Consider the following 22,158-nt stretch of genomic DNA (forward strand, 5'->3'; position numbering starts at 1 on the left):
AAACCACCTTTTTTCACCAACCACTAGAAATTATATCCTAGGCTGACAAATCATCTTCGTTCAGAATCGTTTTTCGTATACAATGATAACTATCTGTTTCGACTTGTTGTGGACTGTATTAATTAGGATATTGTTAAATTAATTAAAATGCACTTTTAATATATTGACTGTATAATAATAAGATATAATGTGAGTCACTCGCACTAGCGTGTTCATCATGTGACAATGTAATTGCGACTGAACTCGGATAGTGCAGAAAAGATAGTCGATAAGATTATTAGATTATTACAGAGACTACAGATATAACAATAATCATTGTAGACATATAAATATTACAAAATACAATTGAAAAGACATAATACAAAATGACCAATATCTGGTGATTGAAGCCTTAACATACCGGCCGCCTTGGAACGATTCGTTTCAAAAAAAAAAAAAATAATAATAATAAAATAAATAAATAAATAAACGAATAAATAATAATAATACAATAAATATAAATACAATTATACAATATAATAAGAATGTTTTATAATATGTTGAAAATTTGAAATATCAACAAACAAATAAAATAAATAAATAATAATATAATTCGAATAATTTAATAATTAAATACATATGACATAATATTTTACAAATAAATGGAATTTACAATAGATATATTTTATTAATTATTGTCAAAAGGTAATGGACATAATTTGCGGATGCTTCTTTTACATTCCCAACCTTGACCAGCTACCGTAGCTACTCTGATTTCGCCATCACCTCCTTGATGTACTTCTTTGACTCTAGCCATACGCCATTGGAGGGGGGGTAAGTTATCTTCGCGTACCAAGACTACTGTGCCTACTTTGATTGACCTGCCTTTGTTCTGCTTCCACTTCTTAGTCTCCTGAAGTTGATTCAAATATTGTTTTGACCATTGTGACCATATTTGTTGTGTTAAACGCGACATTTGTTGCCATCTATTTAAGCGGTTGGTAGATGTATTACTTAAGTCAGGTTCAGGAATAGCGATAAGCGATTCACCGATTAAAAAATGCCCTGGTGTGAGATATGATAAATCTGACGGATCTGTTGAGAGAGGTGTTATTGGTCTAGAATTTAGACACGCTTCAATTCGTATTAAAATTGTATTTAATTCTTCGTACGTTAAGGATGCATTACCTAATGTTCGATAAAGATGATGTTTGATTGATTTAATAGCAGCCTCCCATAGACCGCCGAAGTTAGGGGAACGTGGTGGTATAAAATGCCATTTTATTCCGATATCGGCTGTGGCATTATTAAATATGGATTGATTTTTTTCTGAATATAGTAGATCATAAATTTCACGTAAACGATTATTGGCGCCAACAAAATTTGTAGCATTATCGGAATAGATATCAGAAACAATACCTCGTCGACTTACAAATCTACGCAATGCGTTTAGGAATGACTCTGTTGTAAGATCGCCGACTAATTCAATATGAATGGCCTTTGTTGCAAAGCAAATAAAACGCATATGTAACCTTTAATAAGCGGAGAATTACGCCGTAGACTAGTTTTAATCATTAGAGGACCTGCATAATCTATACCACATTTTGAAAAGGGCCGACTTATTGTTACGCGATCTTTAGGTAAGTCGCCCATTATCGGTTGAAATACAACTGGCTTTAATTTAAAACATGGTATGCATTTATGTACAACGCTCCGCGCGATATGTCTGCCGTTTATAGGCCAATATGTTGTGCGAACAGCAGCTAAAAGGGCTTGAGGGCCACCATGCATAATTTTACGATGCTCGTATTCAAATATTAATCTGGTAAATACACTTCGATGCGGTAATAATATCGGATTACGTTGGAAAGTATTTAATGCGATAGCATTTCTTAATCGACCGCCTACACGTAAAATACCGGTTTCATCTATATATGGACGTAGTTGACAAAGATTGCTTTTACTCGGTATCGATATTTTATTTTGTATACATTGTATTTCGTGTGACCAGTGTTGTAGTTGTACTATTTTAATCAAAACAATACGAGCCTTTGTGTATTCTTCTGCCGTTATTGCGCGAATTAATTTACCTTTGACAATCGTGTTTTTATCAAATTTGTATAATTTTACGTTGTGAATAAATCGATAGATGAGTGCAACGACTCTGATTAATTTCGATAGCGACGAAAATCGATTTATTATAAAATCGTCGTAATGTGCTGCTGAATGTAATGTCGTAGTTGTTCGCCTTTGCTCAGGTATGTTATCTGCTGCAGCAAAATGTGCACGATCAAATGTTGGCCAATTAATTGCTTTAGACTTTAGCCAGTCAGGTCCACTCCACCATAGAACGTCATCATATAATTGTTGCGGTGTGCAACCTCGCGATATTATATCAGCTGGGTTAGATATAGTTGTTACATGTCCCCATTCCGATATATTTGTGAGGTCTTGGATCTCTCCGACACGATGAGCTACAAAGGTACTCCATTTGGTTGATGATGATGATATCCATGAAAGAGCAATAGAAGAGTCCGTCCAATAATATTTTCTCTCGATTTCAATATTAAGTTTGGGAACAAATTTGTTTGCCAAACGAGCTAATAATAAAACAGCACATAATTCTAGTCGAGGCAATGAAATAGCTTTTAGAGGCGCTACTCTGGATTTAGCGCATAATAATTGAATATCGCATTCGCCCGTGCTTGAAACTGATCTTATATAAATACATGCTCCGTAAGCTTTAATTGAGGCGTCAGCAAAACCATGTATTTGGACACTAATAACGTCTTTGTATTTAATAATCTTGCGAGGTATTTTTAATTGATTTACGTATTGCAAATTTGATTTAAAATTAACCCAATCATTAGCATGTATTTCTGGTAATGGTTCATCCCAATCTAAATGTAATTGCCATAATGATTGCATAATTAATTTTGCTTGTGTAACTACCGGACCGATAAGACCTAATGGATCAAATATCGTTGCTATTGTTGACAATACGTTTCGTTTAGTAATACGCGTATTATCCGTCGTGAGGTCATTAACCTTATATTGAAAAATATCTAGTGAGGTGTTCCAATATAAACCCAATATTTTTATTATACTACAGTGTTCATTATCGAGTACCTGCATGTGTACATTATCGATATTAGATATATTAGATAATAATTCGGGTTCGTTTGAAGTCCACTTTCTTAGTTCAAAACCCGCATGTTTTAATACATTTATTAATTGATCGCGTAATAATACGGCGTCTGATATAGTTGCTGCGCCGCCGAGGTAATCATCTACGCAAAAATCTGTTTTAATTGCATTGCATGCTACTGGATACGTGTGCATTTCTTCATCTGCTAATTTTGTCAAACATGCAGTTGACAAATATGACGCCGGGGTTGTACCATAGGTAACAGTTTTGAGCTGATAAATCTTAATTGGCTGGTTAACCTCTTCACGCCAGATTATCATTTGATAATACCTATGCTTAGGCTCGATCCATATTTGCCTATACATTTTCGATATATCAGCTGACAATGCATATTGATGAGTACGGAATCTAGCTAATATGCAAACTAATTCTTGTTGTATATTTGGTCCCTTTAATAGGACATCATTAAGACTTAATTCTGATGTAGTTTTGCAAGATCCGTCGAAAACGACACGTAGTTTAGTGGTTAAACTGCTTTCTTTTACTACAGCGTGGTGTGGTAAAAAATAATTTTGGTTTTTATTAATATCGATATTTTCAACAACTTCCATATGTCCTAAATCTAGGTATTCACGCATAAATTTTATGTAATCGGATTTAAGTTGGGAATTTGAACTTAGTCGCTTTTCTAAAGCGAATAATCGTCGTAATGCTGTAGTATATGAATCGCCTAAATTAATAAAGGTATCTTTAAACGGTAATTGTACAATAAATCTTCCATCAGGACCTCTAGTTGTTGTTTTCTCAAAATAATTACGACACGTCTTTTCTTCAAGTGTGTAAGTCTCTTGTGTGCAACATTCTTCTAGGCGCCAAAATTTTGCAATTTGTTCTTCAATTTTTTTGTTTATTTGTACGCTTGATGAAAATAATGATACACAATTTTTGTTTGGTTTATTTTTGTTCACTTGTCCCGATACTATCCATCCTAATTTTGTTTTCTGATATATAGGACCATTAATTGACGGTCGCCGTTGCTCATTACAAATTATTTCGTAGAATAAACACGCACCGATAATAATATCAATTCTTTGTGGTATTACAAACGACGGATCGGCTAATTCAATGTCCGGAATAATTAACGATGATGGATTAATTGGTATCACTGGAATATTATTTGTAAGTTTTGATAAGACAATACATTCGACGTCTGTTTGATAATCTGATACGCGTGATTTTAATTGTATAGTAATAGACGATGTGGCTACGTGTTTAGATCCCTCTATACCAATTACCGAACAGTTAATAGGTGTCCGCTTTATGCCTAAACTTTGTGCAATTTCTTCACGTATAAAATTATTTTCCGATCCAGAGTCTAATAATGCTCGACATAAAATACTAACACCCGCTTTATTGATTACACGCACTACGGCTGTCGATAACAATATTTGACCATGATTTATTTGGGACGTATGGGCACTAATTGTTGTACTAGGTTCATCATTATCTTGATTAACGATATTATTTATTTCTGCGGTGTCATTAATAGTTTCTATGTGATTTGAGTTTGATTTAAAAGTGAGATGTAACAATGAGTTATGAGGTTTATTACATTTAGGACATGGACGCATATTGCATTTTTTATTAAAATGTTGTCTTAAACAAATTTTGCATAATTTTAAATCACTTACACGTTTAATTCTGTCGGAAATTGATAATGCTAAAAATGTTGGACATTTATAGATTGCGTGATTTAGCTTACATATATAACATTTTGCTACTGCTGTAGTTGTTGCTGTAAATATTGACGTAGATTTTTTAAATTGTTGTTGACGACTATTAATTTGTTTTGAGGCTTCTACTGCTTCTAATACACGCACTCTTTTTTCTAAAAATTGTAGTAATTGTTGAACCACAGGTACTTCATTTGTTTCGGTAGTCTGAGTTTCCCATTCTTTAACAGTATATGGATCTAGTTTTATGACAATAACATGTATTAATAAGCATCCCCACGTTTTTGGATCTTGACCTAGTGATTCAAGCGCATTCATATGACCGTGTATCGAATCTATTAGTTGTCGTAATTTTAGTGCCGACTCTTTGTACACCGGCTCTAAATCGAACATGGATTTTATATGATTTTGAATTAGAAATCGCTTATTGCTATATCTATTTACTAACGTTTTCCATGCTGTTTCATAATTTTCAGCTGTTGTTTCTAATGACTTGATTACTTGAAGAGCATTTCCTTCAAGTGATGACTTTAAATAAAAGAATTTTTGAACGTTCATTAATGATGTATTAGTATGTATAAGAGCTAAGAACATATCGTGAAATGATGTCCAATTTTCATAATTTCCCGAAAACACTGGTACATTTAAGGGGGCTAGTTTTACAATCGAGGATGGTTGTTGAGACCCTGAGGTCTGTGTAGATTCACGCGAACTTTGGCGACCACCATTATCTAACTGTAATTGGCTTGTATTCTGTCTTGCATTATATTGTTTGTTGTTAATACAGGTCGTGGCTAATGTTAATGCTTCGAAATATAAATTTTCTACTTCACATTCATACGCTGTGTTTTCCTGTGTGTCTTGTAGCTCAGTAACTGCCGCCTGTATTTGACGAAAGTCTTGCCAAGATTCTTCTAGCTTATCTTTCCTTGCTATTATCATGTTTACATCTACGTTATCAAGTGGTGTTTTCAAAAATGTGACACATCTTGTTATCTGGCCTTTCACTTGACCGCGACGACTAATCAAAGCACTGATCTCTGCCATCTTTTCTTATCTTTATAAAGAAATTAAACTGCAATATCGACGTTGGTATATCTTTCTTTTTATAATTTTATTACTCGAAAAAACCCTAATAATTCCTTACACTTTTAATTTTGGTATTATCGTCCCGCTTGAATTTTGCGCTTTATATACTTAAAATAACTATATACTAATATAAAATTATAAAATTTAAGAAAGATCTCACCCGAATAGACTTCAATTTTTGATTCCTGAACTTATTGACATCACCACTGGCACTTAATATTAGCAACTTACGTTACACAGGAATGTAAAGAGAGAGAAAAAAAAAAAATTAAATAAATAAATTAGGTATATGTTATTTTTGTTCAAAAAAGAAATAATGTATAGTTATATCCAAAAATTAAAATTAATTTCACTTGGCGGAAATACACGGTAATTTAGTTACTTTACTAGGTTAAAGCTATAAATTTACACGTGATTACTGCTTAGACACAAATGAGTGCACTTTTTATTGATCTTTGATGGCAATGACTGGTTGCTCATCCGGATCGTAGGACCAATGTTTCGACTTGTTGTGGACTGTATTAATTAGGATATTGTTAAATTAATTAAAATGCACTTTTAATATATTGACTGTATAATAATAAGATATAATGTGAGTCACTCGCACTAGCGTGTTCATCATGTGACAATGTAATTGCGACTGAACTCGGATAGTGCAGAAAAGATAATCGATAAGATTATTAGATTATTACAGAGACTACAGATATAACAATAATCATTGTAGACATATAAATATTACAAAATACAATTGAAAAGACATAATACAAAATGACCAATATCTGGTGATTGAAGCCTTAACACTATCATTGGATTCAAATTTAACACTACTATAATATATAATAATGATCTATACGGCACCTAATGTACAGCAGAGCGGTACTCACTTGCCCGCTTTTTTTTTATTTAATTTTTATAATTATTGATAAAAATATATGAAAGTGTTAAAATTCTTTAAAATCTCGAAAAATACAAGTTATTTTATAGTTATATAATGTACCTACATAAGCAATTTCTATATTTATAATTAATATATGAAAAATTAAATACAAGGTTCTTTATAAGATTTTAATAAATTTTGACTGCTAGTGACGACAAATGTTAAATAACTATAATAATTAATGATTAAAGCCACATAAGTACATATGACATAAAACATTTTCGAAAATTAGTTTAGTGGTCATCTAGTCGTTATTCTTTGGACATCTATCTTATAATAATTGGTTGTTTTGCATATGATAAATCGTATATATATTATGCACTATAAATTGTGTATAATAACCTATGAATACTTGTAGATGACGATATTACAGGAGGATGAAATGCAATAACAAACTACTCTTATGATTATCTACGATTTAAACAATTGTATAAGAATATTGTAATCGACATTAACGGAGAATAGTAAAGGGAGATAGCTTATATGTTATAATATATTAACTACATACTGTATAGTATAATTAGGGTACCTAAGCATCTGTGAATTGTACATTTCTATGCACATAATATGCTTAGTCTATATAAGGGGTGAAATCTTGTAGGTAACAATGAATCCATTTGTATAAAATTACATTGAAATTCAAAAGTGCGATTTGTATTCTGCCGGTAAAATGAATCTACGTATATTAGGTACTAACCTGAAACATTTGTTTAATTTTTTTTAACATATAATTTTACATTTGTTTTAAAAAATTACAATTGTAACGTAGAGAGTTAACATGAATTAAAATGCAGGGAATATAAGTGAATAATAATAATAAAAAAAAAAATGTCAGATAATATTATTGTTATGTACAGTTATTTTTTGTTAAATCATCATTAATAAATATAGTATTTTAGAGCAAACACAATGGCAATAAAAAATTCCTGTAAAATTACTAAAATTATCATCGAATAAATGCATTTTTAATTGTGAGCTTATAAAAATAATACCGCTTTTGTAATAGTAAAATTATGTATATGCACTGCTGCAGGTACCTATTGGATAATGATGGATAGTGTTAACGATAAAAAAAATAAAATTCAATTAATGAAATAAACAAAACCATTATAATTTATATGAACAAAACGAACTTTCATAAAACGAAAAAACCAATACCTGTTCTAAAATTTACAAAATAATACATTTGGAGGGCGAACGAGCATCACTGCTCGATAACACGAAAATTTTGTATTTATTTTATCGCCGACTTAAAGATATCGGAATATTAAATTTCAGTGCGTGGTTTCAATCAAAACCGTATGGCTTATTTTGTTTTTTTTGTTCGCCCGGCCGGATAATCGCTGTGAATTCCTAATAAAGTAATCTGCTTACGTATGCCTCCCTTCCGGCGGACTGCAAAAGAAACGCTGAAATCGGGCACACTCGAATCTACAGCCGCGGCAGTCGACCAATCTGCTGTATTTATATAGGAACATACTCGCGATACGTCCGTATTATTATTATTAATAATAATAATATATATTAATAATATGTTCTGTATGCGACTGGGCGCGAATCGTGACGCTTCGCAGCGCGATCTCGTCCGTCGGTCGGTATATATAATATTATAATACGACTAGGTCGTGATGGACAATTTAACGCGCGTTATTTACGGTCTTTAATCGCTTCGCCGCCGCCGCCGCCGCCGCCGGTCCATTGGGTTCGCGTGTGCGCGAGTATTGAATGGCTTATAATTGTTATTTACGGTCCGGACGGTGAGCGATGCTGCGGGAGGAGATCCGAAAAATAAATAAACGTTCGGCGCTGCTGTACAAACATATACACACGGCACACGCGCGTGCGACGCCGCCGCGCCGCGACCGGACAATCGTACGTCTTATTACGGCCAATTAGAGATCTCTTTGTGCCGGGCGCGTATTCGAAAACGTTTTATTATTATTAAATATGTATCGGAATGTCGGCGGTGTTGGGTGCGGGTAAATGTTCTCGTCGTATATTATACGCGCGGCGGTGTACACGGCGAACGAGAACAATATATAATAATATATTTGTGTGGAGGAGAAAAAAAAAATGTAAAAAATGAGACATATTATATTATTATCGTGACTCGAGACTTTGACCGGCCATTGTCGAGACCGTGAAAACGGATTAGCTCTATACGTGTGTGTATACGTCGCTTTAGCCCCTCTATACCCTGCGATTTTCGTCCCCCTTCGCCGCGTACTCTACGACGGAAACCGATTTTTCTTTTTCTCTCTCTCTCTCGTCATAACCGTCGGGTGCGTAATTTTTCTCGAACACGTTCATATTAACGTAGACGATTTGTTATAGTTCGACACGAATATAATAACAATAATAATAGGAGGAGAACAACTCACCGGCTGCACGGCGTACTCATCACAAACAGCGGTGGCGGCGACGACGTCGGAGCATAAATAACGCGGTCACGATTAAACGATTCTGACAGATTGTTATATTATGTATTTATAACATAATTGTTGGGGATGATATTGTTTTCCCAGCTAACTATGCGATATTCCTTTTATAATAGGTATTACAAATACCTATACACAGGTTTCACGTGTTTTTGAATCGAGTTAAAGAATTTTATCTTCCGTTTTATGACAGTTTTAAATTTCAAATGATTATTGATTTATTTTTCAAAGTATTTTACGGTTAACACTAAAATATGGTTTTCCCGTAATGGTTCTAAGGCGTTCACTTTTTTTTCGATATTACACCAAAATCAGTTGAGAATATAGACCTATTATGTTATTCAGTAGAGTAAAAGATATACCTAATAATGTATGATTGATAATAGTTATTTTTCCTGATTAAAAGCTCACATAAAAGAATTGAAAGAGAGCCACTGTCACTTTTTTTTTCAAAACTCGTATAAAATTATTTGATTTTGAAACCCTCTTTTAGGACATTTCATTTCCAAAACTAAATCGGGCCAAGTATGTTATATTATAGACAATAATATTACACTATATACCTATAATGTCGGCTGCTATTACCACACGCTGCGGTGTGGTACGGCTTAGGTATTCGATGCATTACAATTATATATACACGACGACGGTCGTTCGTTTTGCGCGATGAATATAAAACTACGACAGCGGTAAATACAAACAACAATATAAATAAACAACGTAAACGAAAACGGAGTGGTACGATTCGACGGAATCGATAGACGAGAGGGCGAGATAATAATAATTAGACTCGTACACGACGCAGCTTTAGTCGTCGCCGCGCCATCGTTCATCGGCACATTGTGAACTATTGTACGTATACGTCGCCGATGTTGTTATTACGACGACGACGACGACGCAGCCGTGACGTGAAGTGTGTATAACTTATTATATTATACTTGTACGACTTACGACAATAACGAGCAAAAAAAAAAAAAATAAACATCACAAGCTCGCGTTCGGAACGCGTATATAGTTATTATTGGTATCCGCGGTATGTACGCCTATGTGTATATACGTCTAAATTATTAACGTTTTGTCAGATTCCCGCTGCAGCAGTATGGGACGTCTATTATGTGACGTTTTATACACGTACACAATGATAATAATAATATAATATATTATTATGTGTATCTAACGCGCTGCGGTCTCAAAGTGAATAATCGTTTACCATTTGTATTACTGCAACAGCGTTATAACAACATACGGCGTATATAGCGTACAGCACACAACACACCGTACTAATCGCATCGCATACCAGTGCAGTTGCACGCAAGTATTATAATTTATAATAATATATTTTATACATATATATATGTATATTGTGTAAAGGAATAATTATGATCGTAGATGTATGTTCGTTTACACTTAAAACGTGAACGTCATCGCCGTCGTTACACAAACGCATCCGAATATAAAGATGAGTGTACCGTACGCGCGTATAGTTATATAGAATATTATTACTCGCAGCCACGTTTGATGCCGTTCGTCTTATACGCCTGGTACAATGGCACGACCGATTGCAAACGGTTTAGTGCAAAAATCAACGGATGTGAGAAAAACAATTTGAAGTAATATAATAAATTATCGATACACGCGTTATAATGGCGTATAGGCCGATTCTATACCGCATGTTCAAAAATATATTCTACGCTTCTATGTATAGCTTTGTCAGAGCGATTTCCTTGAGGTTTCAGTCTTGCAGTGTTTTTCATAAAGCGATTGTTAAGTATTAACATTCGTGTAATATCTTCCTATACTTACACTTATCAACAGTTATTTTATTTGATGAAATATTCCAAATAAATAATGATAGGCGAATAATACGAGTACATGTAATAACGCTAATAACCAAACAAATAACATTCCTATAATCGAAGTTTGTATAATATAAGTTATAAAATCGATGCGTTTTTACTTAGAATTCGGTTCCCATGTGACCTGTGCGTACTTGGCGAAATTATCCGAATACTAATTTATTAGGCCATTCCCACTACTCCTGCATTTCATAAGTGCATGTTATAATATATTTCTTTAACTTGTATTACTTTACCTACAATCATACAATCCACGGGTAGCTGTCGCATAACTATAATATCAAAATACTGAAATTATTCGTACAAATCATTTTGCAGACACACGGCAAATACACGATTCCTGAGAACTCGGTTTGGTAATTATCTCGATAAATAATTTTACAGTTTTCACTTTTATTTAGTAAATAAGTAAATGCACCTACCTACCTATAATACTGTGAACTGTATAAACCATATTATAATCCGAACGATGATGTGTTAATATATATATGTCATAGTTTTTAATTGTGTGCTAATTTTTTTTTAATGCAACATTTTTTTATTATTTTTTTCTTTTTGTGTATACATTTTAAACCGGGTTATGCAGCGTTACTTAATTTTTTGTAATATCTTTAACTCTATATAATGGCATCTGGAAAAAAAATGAATACCTATTATAAAAACAAATAAAAAAGGACAAATCTTAATATTATTACAGATGAACTATGAAGTGAAAAAAATTAGGACAAGGTAGTTACACAGGTGTATTTTAGTGTCATCTGTTATCGTAGTTTAGACTATACGACATGGTATATTTAGTTAAACAAAACGAAGTATATTAAACTACATTAAAATAAAAACTATCATCGTCGCATTATGATGTTACATTACAACTGCAATAAATTTAAGTATGTATTAAAATTATATAATATGTCATAATATTAAATGAGATACTGGGATAATGGATTCACGACGGTAGTGTACCTGAATGGCCTATTCAAAACGCCCGCGCCACTCGAACGTCATTTTATCAATGACTCCTTATTTAAACATTACAGACCATATTCAATAGAGCAATATGCATTATTGATTCAATCATAAATCTAAAAAGTCATAAAAACATCTGGGGCATCATTAATAAAATCCCTGAACATTTAACTACCTAAATAATAAGTATAAATAAGGGAAACTATATTTTAACACAAAATATAATAATTTATATAATTAAAATAAAATTAATGGCTAGCAATGATATCATATTATGTTCGATACAAAAATTGCATTCCATTGTATTACTATTTATTATGAATTTCGAATTCATTGCAAGTTGCTCATGTTCAAAATGTGGTACAAGAGTATATTGTATATTTAATTATATACTTATCTGAATATTATTCATAAATGTGAAATTAGTTTTTTACTAACAAATCGTTTTAGAAAAAGTTCAGTACCAATTTCAATAAAATAAATTGTATCTATAGACTTCTTGAGACTCAGAGAGTATTTAAATCTACTTTTTTTAATTTCTATATAATATATAGATTGCTATAAGGTTCGACTCACACATTTTTGGCTCCCTCAAATCGAATAATTTTTTGTTTATATAATATAAAGTTGCCATTGGATACAACAATAAAGTTAAAATATATAATATATATATATATAATAAATAAATAAATAAATAAATTATCTGAAAGGGATTTAAAAACAACAATAATATTAAATGTATTGTTTGTTATTCAAATGTACAACAAAAGGCAATGTACTTATGTTTTTGTTGTTTATAGACTCAAAAACTACTTGACAGATTTTAACGAAAGTTTCGGAAATTGTTTTTAGAGAAATGAGGAAAGTTTAGAAAGTAGTTTGAATCACTTTCCGAAATATATAAAGTGTTATATCAAATCCACCATACACAGTTGGTATATCACGTTCGAATTAGTTTACAAAGCGAGCTACACCACCGACGTCAACAGGTGCGTGAATTAATAGGTATACTAAAATAGAGATACACTAATACTGTGCCGTATTTTATAACCGCTCATTTTAATCGCACAAATTATAGTTATATAATATAATAAATATAAAAACCTTCTTCAAAATATATAAATATAATACAATACTATCATTCGAAAATGTGGAATATTGTATTACACCAATTCTACTCAAACCTTTTTTTTTTTTTTTTTTTAATTATTTTAGTCTAACAATCAATTGTAACTTATAAGTTATGACAATACAATAGTATTTTGTGTGTGATATGTGCGAGCGCTCATGTCGAAACAAAATTTTTATGGCATTCGGATAACGGCGCGTTTGTCATATTATATTATTATATTATTATACATCGTTTCTTCGGAAGATGTTTAGACGAAAACATATAGAAAATTTAAAACTGAAAATAAAGAACCAGCACAATACAAATTTAATTACGCGAAGACTGTGCACGGCAGAGCGAGTGGCGAACGCGGTTAAAATTGAAATCGATTTCTCTTTGGACGCACCGACCATAATACAATATATATATATATATTATATGTAATCATATCGGTCGTACCTATATTTAATATATTTTTTATTATACAGTGTGATTCTGCTAGCATACTTACCACTTTTTTTTCAATAATTTATGTACTCAAATCTTATTTTTGAATTTTTAAAAACGCCTTTAAGGGCCATATTTATAAATTCTTAAGATTTTCTGTACATCTAAGGCATACCGTATGGAAATACAAATTTTTGTTTTCAAATGATACCTCCCTTTTATACTGTTGATTATTTAGCAGATTATTTTCTGAAAATTAAGCGTATCAAAATCAAAGTTTAAGCAGTAGTTTTAGATTTGTTTATTTTTTTATATTTAAGTAAGTAGATCCATTATACTAGGTTTAGAAGATATCGAATCATGGTGATTTGAAAATTATGGTAATTAATATATTAATCTATTAACATTGATAATTTGTAAAAATGGGGCAAGCAAAATATTAATACCTACTACATCCAATATTACATCTATCTTATGTTTTGTAAAACTGTCTTAGGACTATTATCCTTAGTGTATAAAGTTAAATACCGCAAAATTTACTCGTTCGAATGGGACGTTTAAAAAAAAAATATCTACTGATCAATTTCCTGTAAGAAATTAGGAATTTTATTTGAAAATAATAAGTTGTAAGTTTGTAACGCCATATCACATATTATATAATATATTCATTATTCATGTTAATGAATGTAAAAATTACAAAAAATCTCAATAATTTGCAATAATGATGGTATTTAATTAGTATATTTAAAAATGTTATAAATTATCTAAATTTAAATAAATATGCGTATTATTATAAAGAGAAAATAACGATGCTTGGCGAATCACTCTGTATAGCTGGTATACACGTCAGCGACGGATGCGGCACTCGGTCGAGACAATATGCAATTCCGTAAAACCGCAAATCGTAATAATAATATACGCGACCGTGATGATGAAGACGATGATGATGACGACGATAATAATAATAACAATATAATAACAATAACCGGCCTCGCGAAGATTTCAAACGACCGCGACGTGCGCACGCGGTCGAAGAGGAGAACGCGCGAACAAGACATAATATTCTAACGACGAGACGCGAGGCGTATAATGTACAATACTATATATATATACATTTTACATATCGTTATTTAGAATATTATGTATACATGTATAAAAAGACGTGTGTACCTCTGGTCTCGCGCGCGAAAACCGAAACGATTATGGCATATATCATATGTATTCCCGTAGAGATTTTAACTGTCCATTGTGGCCGGGTACTTATACATACTCATATTGTAGGATATTATATATATTATTATACTGCAGCGTGTGATAATAATATTATAGTCGCGCCGACCGTCGTTAGACCAACTATTATGTATTATATATCTATATATATATAGCGTGTGTGGAATGAAATGAGAATTTTTTACGGTTAGACTGCAAAGCGCGTACAACAGTGTAAAATAAAAAATACCCGAGATTCGGAGAAAAAAAATCGAAAAGTCATCGCGAAACTGATTTCTTCGCTGTCCTCGTCATACGCGAGTATTTAAAGTGACGCGAGTCTGACACGGCTGGCACAATGGGACACATTATATATAATATATACTATGTATATGGGTACCTACTACTTCTAAATTATTATATATTATACATTTATATGCGCAAATACGACGTATTACTTATATAATAATATACATTTTTATGTGTACAATAGTCGACTGTCCGAAATGTATAATATATGTACGCTTTACCTTGGCAAAATAATTTGAAAAGTCATAATACTATTATGGTAAGTATCATTTTTTACGAAAAATAATTCTGAAAGGAGATGATTGGTCAGCCTAGGATATATTTTTCACTGGGTGGTTTATATTTTAACGACCTGAATAGCCTAAAATTAAATCATGTACACAAATTGCTGATTCAAACAACTGTTGTTAACTTATATCTAAAATTATTTGATAGTAAACCGTTATTTTAAGTGTGCATTTTTGATTTCGTAAAGTTTAAGCTTTAGATTTAATTGTTTTCATTGGCCAATGCCTAACTAAGCAAAACTTATGGAAAATCTTGAATTAAATTTTTAATTCTTAGCTAATTATACAAAATTGTTTATAAATTTTAAACTACGAGTACCTACATATTTTAATAATGATGTTGAAAAATACGTTGATTAATTTTAAGAGATTATCTTTTTATCATATGAACCTATTTCCATAATTTTACAGTATTAATTATAGTAAATAATATAATATATATATATATATACAATATACATATACTATACTAATTAAATACTAATAATAATATAATTAACTACCAAAAATACTTCTCTAGTTTATTATAAAAATGCGACTTGAATTTAAATTGAACAAACCACATTAGATAATATACAGTCGAACAGTTGTGATAGGCACTACACTAGAAACTTATTTTAATCTGTAGAGCGATAGATCTCCAAATTTCTTATTGGGTGTAAACCATTTCAACTCAAATAATAGATATAAACGCAATATAAAATAATAAGTGATTAAAATATAAAAAACAATGTTATTTTTTATGTGCACAAAAAAATTTATATTTTAATATAACAAAGGTAATAATTTTTATAACAAAACAAATAGAGGTATAAGATAACCAAAAAACACTTAAAAAACTATTGTGACAGGTCCAGATGGAAAAGAAAAATTCGTGATGTCTGCAGACTTATAATTTCGTGCACTTGGACGGGGAATAGCGGCGATGGCGGGCGATGACGGAAACTCGGGTGCAACGGCTGGGACGGATAGCGGCCGACCGCCCGTGCTCGGCCGACGGGATTCCGAGGCGAAAACTCGGTGAACCAGTGCGGTGATTCGTGTCCGATATGTCGTTTTCGCCCAGGTGCCCCGCCGGTCGAGTTCGAACTGCCGGCCGCCGATGCCGCACGACCGGATGCACCAGACAGGAAACGCTGCGGCCAGTTGCAAGCACGCCTTGCGACCGGTCGCAGCGTCGACCGCCGGTGCACGGTGTCGCGGACATCCGTTCCGCCGCCATCACTTACCCGAATCTGCGCCACTGCTGCCGCCGCCGTCGCTACTGTCCGACATCCGTCTTTCGGTTTTCTTCTACTTATTTCTATCTATCTGAACGTCTGTCAAAAAAAAACTCTGTCATCCTCTGCTAATCAATATCACGTAAATCTGGCTTTACACAGCAACAGCAACAGCAAACTGCCCTGAAGGTTCTTCGTACAGCACTCCGGATGACCGACATAAATCTACGTCTTTTTTGTTTTCGTTGCACCGTCTCATCGTCTAAGCCAAAAATACGGGCTACTTCTCGATCGTCATCGTCATACGGAGGCTCCTGTACCGGCTCTGGTTTTATGGGTCGGAACCAATAAGGCCCCGGCGTTATTGATCGTACTTCCTCAAGACGACCCACCATCTCCAAATTCGCATCTCCTGCAAGAGCTTCACTATCTATATATTCCGCCGGCGCGTCCAGGTCGATTTCCACGGCTTTAACCTCAGTTATAAACGGTTCTGTGGAGAGCGCCGGCGTGAATAGTGTATCTCCTGCACTAACTATCTCCAAATTTGCATCTCCTGCAGGAACTTCACTGTCTGCAGATGCTATGTATTCCGCCGGCGTGAATAGTGTATCTCCTGCATCAGCCATCTCCAAATTCGCATCTCCTGCAAGAGCTTCACTATCTATATATTCCGCCGGCGCGTCCAGGTCGATTTCCACGGCTTTATCCTCAGTTGTAAACGGTTCTGTGGAGAGCGCCGGCGTGACTAGTGTTTCTCCTGCACTAACTATCTCCGAATTTGCATCTCCTGCAGGAACTTCACTGTCTGCAGATACTATATATTCCGCCGACGCGTCCAGATCGATTTCCACGGCTTTATTCTCAGCTGTTAACGATTCTGTGGAGAGCGCCGGCGTGAATAGTGTTTCTCCTGTACTCACCTGCAACTCCAAATTTGCATTTCCTGCAGGAGTTTCATTATCTGCAGATATAAGACGTTCTGCCGGCGCTTCGGGATCGGTTTCCGCGGAAAGCGCCGGCGTTATTGTCTGTTCCTCCAGAGAAGTGGATTGATTTGAAGTTTCAGCAACTTGCAGTTCATCCGCACAATCACTATCATTATTGTCGAATGTAGACAATGAAGTATTCGGCGATATGTTTGCCATAATTTACTTGTTTTGTTTAAGTACGATAAATACAAAAAAATTAATGAAGAATATTTCTTGCAATCCGTCTTAAAGTATGAAAGGTAGTCAACTGAAATAAAATTTGTTTTCGCGATGATACACTTTTTAGAATATTATCTCCTTGACAACAATTAAAAATGATATAATAAAATACTATAAACAGCCAATGAGCGTAATAAAACTCTTAAATTAAATACTATTTTTTTTTAAATTTAATAATATATTGTTTTTGAACATTTTATTGGAAAAATGTAATTTGTATTTTGTGTTATAAAATGTTGAATCTATTCACTCGTATAATAACCATTTCTTCTCAAACTGTAAATATTATTTGTTGTAATTTAAAAACAAATAACTATAAATACTTACAGTTTTCATAAAAATGTTTGTATAAGTAGCTAAGAGTTGAAAATTTAATACAAGATTTTCCATAAGTTTAAGTTACAATAATTATAAAAGAACTTAAATTTTGGTGTATTCAAGCCATTAAAACATAAACCACCTTTTTTACTAACCACTGGAAATTATGTCCTAGACTAACAAATCATCTTCGTTCAGAATCGTTTTTCCTATACAATGATAAATATTATTGGATTAAAATTTAACATTCCTATAATATAAAATATTCGTAGTGATCCACGCGGCACCTAATGTACAACAGAGCGGTACCCACTTACCCGCTTTTTCAATTATTCCAGCTATGAATTTTTTTATATGTTTATTATGCTATTGTAATAAAAAAAAAATGTAAATAACCAAAATGCGGATATTAAATTATTATTGTTTTCGTTATCGACTTGTTTATTAAATGTATTAAACATATTATATAGATTATCGATCTGCATATATAGCCTGCAGTACATATATGGACAGTTCCTATGCCTATAACATCGATATCGACCATTTCAAAATTTAAGATTTAGTGTTGTAATTTGAAATCTATTGTATGAAGTATGCACCGATCACTTCAGTGGATGTAAAAAGTTTGTTTTCTATGTATAAAAATATTCTCTCGGACAATAGTCAGATTCACTTCTGCAAATCTATGGAAATACATGGTAGTTAATTCTTTTTTTAATTTAAATTAACAATATATACTATAATATATAATTATTATCATAATACTTTTACATTATTATTATTATTATCATTATTACAGTTGATTTTTTCGCATATCCTAGTAATTCAACTATTACCTAGACTTTTTCTAAAAAAACGAAAAATTATTTTCTTAAATTCACTGTATGTCAGTATTATTATACCAATAGGTAATTCGATTGGTTGCCATACAAATTAATAATAATATACCTATAACAAATAATAAAATAGATAATACACACACATTGCCTCCCATTTATCGTGTACCTCACTACACACATACTTAAAAAATTAGTATATTTTTTACACGTGCTGACTACTGTACGCATTTCAATACATTTTTATGACGTTATAATATGTTCGCTAACTTCTGATTAAAATAACTTTAATATCATGCCGGTGCAGGTATTGAAAATTTGAACATAGAATATGAAGTGATGTGTATCATATAGGTACATACGCAGTATAATAATATGTAATATAAAGGATCGTATCTACTTTTACGCTTGATACTATATTATATTGTATGTGAGTAAATTTACTATATAAAACTATTAGAGAAGAGTTTGTGTTACAGAGAAATAGGACGAGTACGCCTATTGTATAGGTATATAATATATAATATTCTGTCTGTCCTTCATAATAATACGAGCTTAGAATATTATAATATTATAATATAAACGCGTATTTTAATAATATTATTTAACTAAAAATACCACGGCGTCTCCCGTCCGAATAATATAATAATAATAATAATAATAATATAATATATGTAATGTGTATACAATGCGGCGATGCAGAAGACGAAGACGATCACATGACGGTGATCAAGCAGTGACGAACCCGAAATAGATGTACAGTGAGTATATAACATAACATAATATAATATTATATACAGTGGTAGGTAGATAGATATGTAGGTAGGTACCTATATGTATAAGGGAAATGACATTGCGTTTTTATTTTCTCATATTTTTTTTCTTTTCACCGTCTTATTTCGTGAACTCCTCCGTCGCGGCGCGTACACAATAGACGAATACGCCGCGATTATTATAATATAACAATATATATAATATGTTTATATATATATATATTAATAAGTTATAGCTCGTTATACGCGCAACGGGTTATTATAAATTATATATTCTGCGACGACCCACACGCGGTTGCTGGTCCAATTAGAACGTCAGCCGAACCGCGGACACTACTGCAGTAGTAGTTGTACACAATATCTTAACGTCAATTATTATAATATACAACGGAGTACAAACACAAGTTTTATAAGAATATATTATTATTATGTGCAGAGGTGGATTTCAAATCCAAAATCGATTAAAAAATGATATATTTACAGGTAGTTTTGAGTAATTGTATTTGAAAAATTGATAAAAAAAAAAAGAAGAAATGTGATGGTTGTTCTATAATAGCAACGGTTATTCCAAAGCGGGTACCCGTGCAGTTCGATATTTTTGCATTGATACTAATTAATATTGATATAATGATATTAATGTGTTTGTGGGGCAACCTTAGATAACGTAATTTATTAACGTTTAGAGAATTTTTAGTTTTTGAATTTTACATTCATTGATTTCCAAATCCATTTTTTAAAGGGTTTGGTTTCAAAATCTTTTATACGATTACATATTTTGGATAAGAATTTTGACTAGCTCTGATTATATTATGATATAATATTATGTGTGAGTTTAATATTTATGTACCTTATTATAAACCATGTGAATATTATTGTCTAACAATATCATACACGATTATATAATAGGTACTTCAATAAAATATAATATAACGATGATTAAATAATATTTTAATTTTTCACCGTCTTTATCGTGCGCATCTATATTAGGGGCTTTTAAGGGGATGTAAGTCGAAATGATTAGGTGACTGATGAGGAAATGAGACATTTAGTTTTCGATTCAATAACCTTTTTTTACAACCCTCTTTTTAATAAAATTGTATTCAAGAAGCACGATTCGTGTTTGTTTGTTTGTTTTTTTTTTTTTTAATGTACAGTTTATCATTAAAATCATCGTACTTTATATAAATGGTTCACTGCAATTAATTAATACTAATTAAATTATTTAGTATTAGTTAGTAGAATTTAAGCGAAAAGTTCAACCAATATATTTTTTTATTATATATTTATTTGTTTTATAGTCGATGATTGTTATACGTTATACACTTATACCTATACTAATACTTGTTAGTTTTTAATAATTTAATATTTCAATTAGCTTAATTTATTGTGGCATAGAGAAACTTTTATTATCAAATTAGGAATATCTAATCGTTTATATTTTATCATTTATTTCAATTTTTTAATATTTAATAGGTAGACATCTATACTAGTCCTATAGTGATTAAAACAAAAAATAATATTACTTTATAAATTTGCGAATAAATCTAAGCCTATTTGAGATTGTCATCTATACATTTAATGTTTATATTTTAGTCATATAGTTTAAAATATACAATCAGCTCATTCCACTGAAAATATAAAAGTAAAAAAGAATAATTTGAACTTTTGCTCAGAGATTGGAGTTTGGGACGCATGTTTTGTGTTCCCCTATAGCTTTTCCTGTTTTATGAGATTTTCAAAGAAGAAATGTATAGGTAATATAATATATGATGTTCAATATCGAGCGTTCAAGAAGTGAAATGTGCTAATGATGCCAACAAAACGTACCGACCCGTATCAAACTCTGACTTGATACTATATGATATACTCTGTCCGCCTGAGAGAACGCAAACTGGTCACTGCTCAGTTATCTATTGCTGAGCACTCCTACCACTATACAGTCGGTACTTAACTCCTCCGTATCCGAATTACGTGTTGAATTTTGTTCCTTGAAAATCTCAAAGGATGATTTTATTATTGTGCTATATAAATATTTATTTGAGTGCTGTACTAGGAGAAACACTTTTCATCACTCGCCGACTTTAAAATACTGTAGGTGTTGAAATATCAAAAATATTGCTTATCCATCGATATTACTTTAATTATTATCGGGCCAAAGAATATAGCGTGATAGATACAGAAAATAATAGGTACCTACTAGGAAACACACCCAAAATCGAACATAATATTGAAGAGCTCAATAATAAAAAGAAATCCGATAAGTAAGGGTTTTATTAATTTTGATGTGTTTA

The 22,158-nt window shown here is 32.2% G+C and overlaps 1 long non-coding RNA gene across 1 annotated transcript; it reads left to right on the forward strand.

The window, feature by feature from the left end:
- The first annotated feature begins 10,719 nt into the window (after positions 1-10,719).
- On the forward strand, positions 10,720-13,236 carry LOC126551389 (uncharacterized). Its single transcript, XR_007605286.1, has 3 exons — positions 10,720-10,934; positions 11,878-12,067; positions 12,947-13,236. It is a non-coding gene; the product is annotated as an uncharacterized LOC126551389 (long non-coding RNA).
- Positions 13,237-22,158: the final 8,922 nt, after the last annotated feature.

This window comes from Aphis gossypii, chromosome 3 (assembly GCF_020184175.1).
Source record: "Aphis gossypii isolate Hap1 chromosome 3, ASM2018417v2, whole genome shotgun sequence".
Classification (NCBI taxonomy): Eukaryota; Metazoa; Arthropoda; class Insecta; order Hemiptera; family Aphididae; genus Aphis; species Aphis gossypii.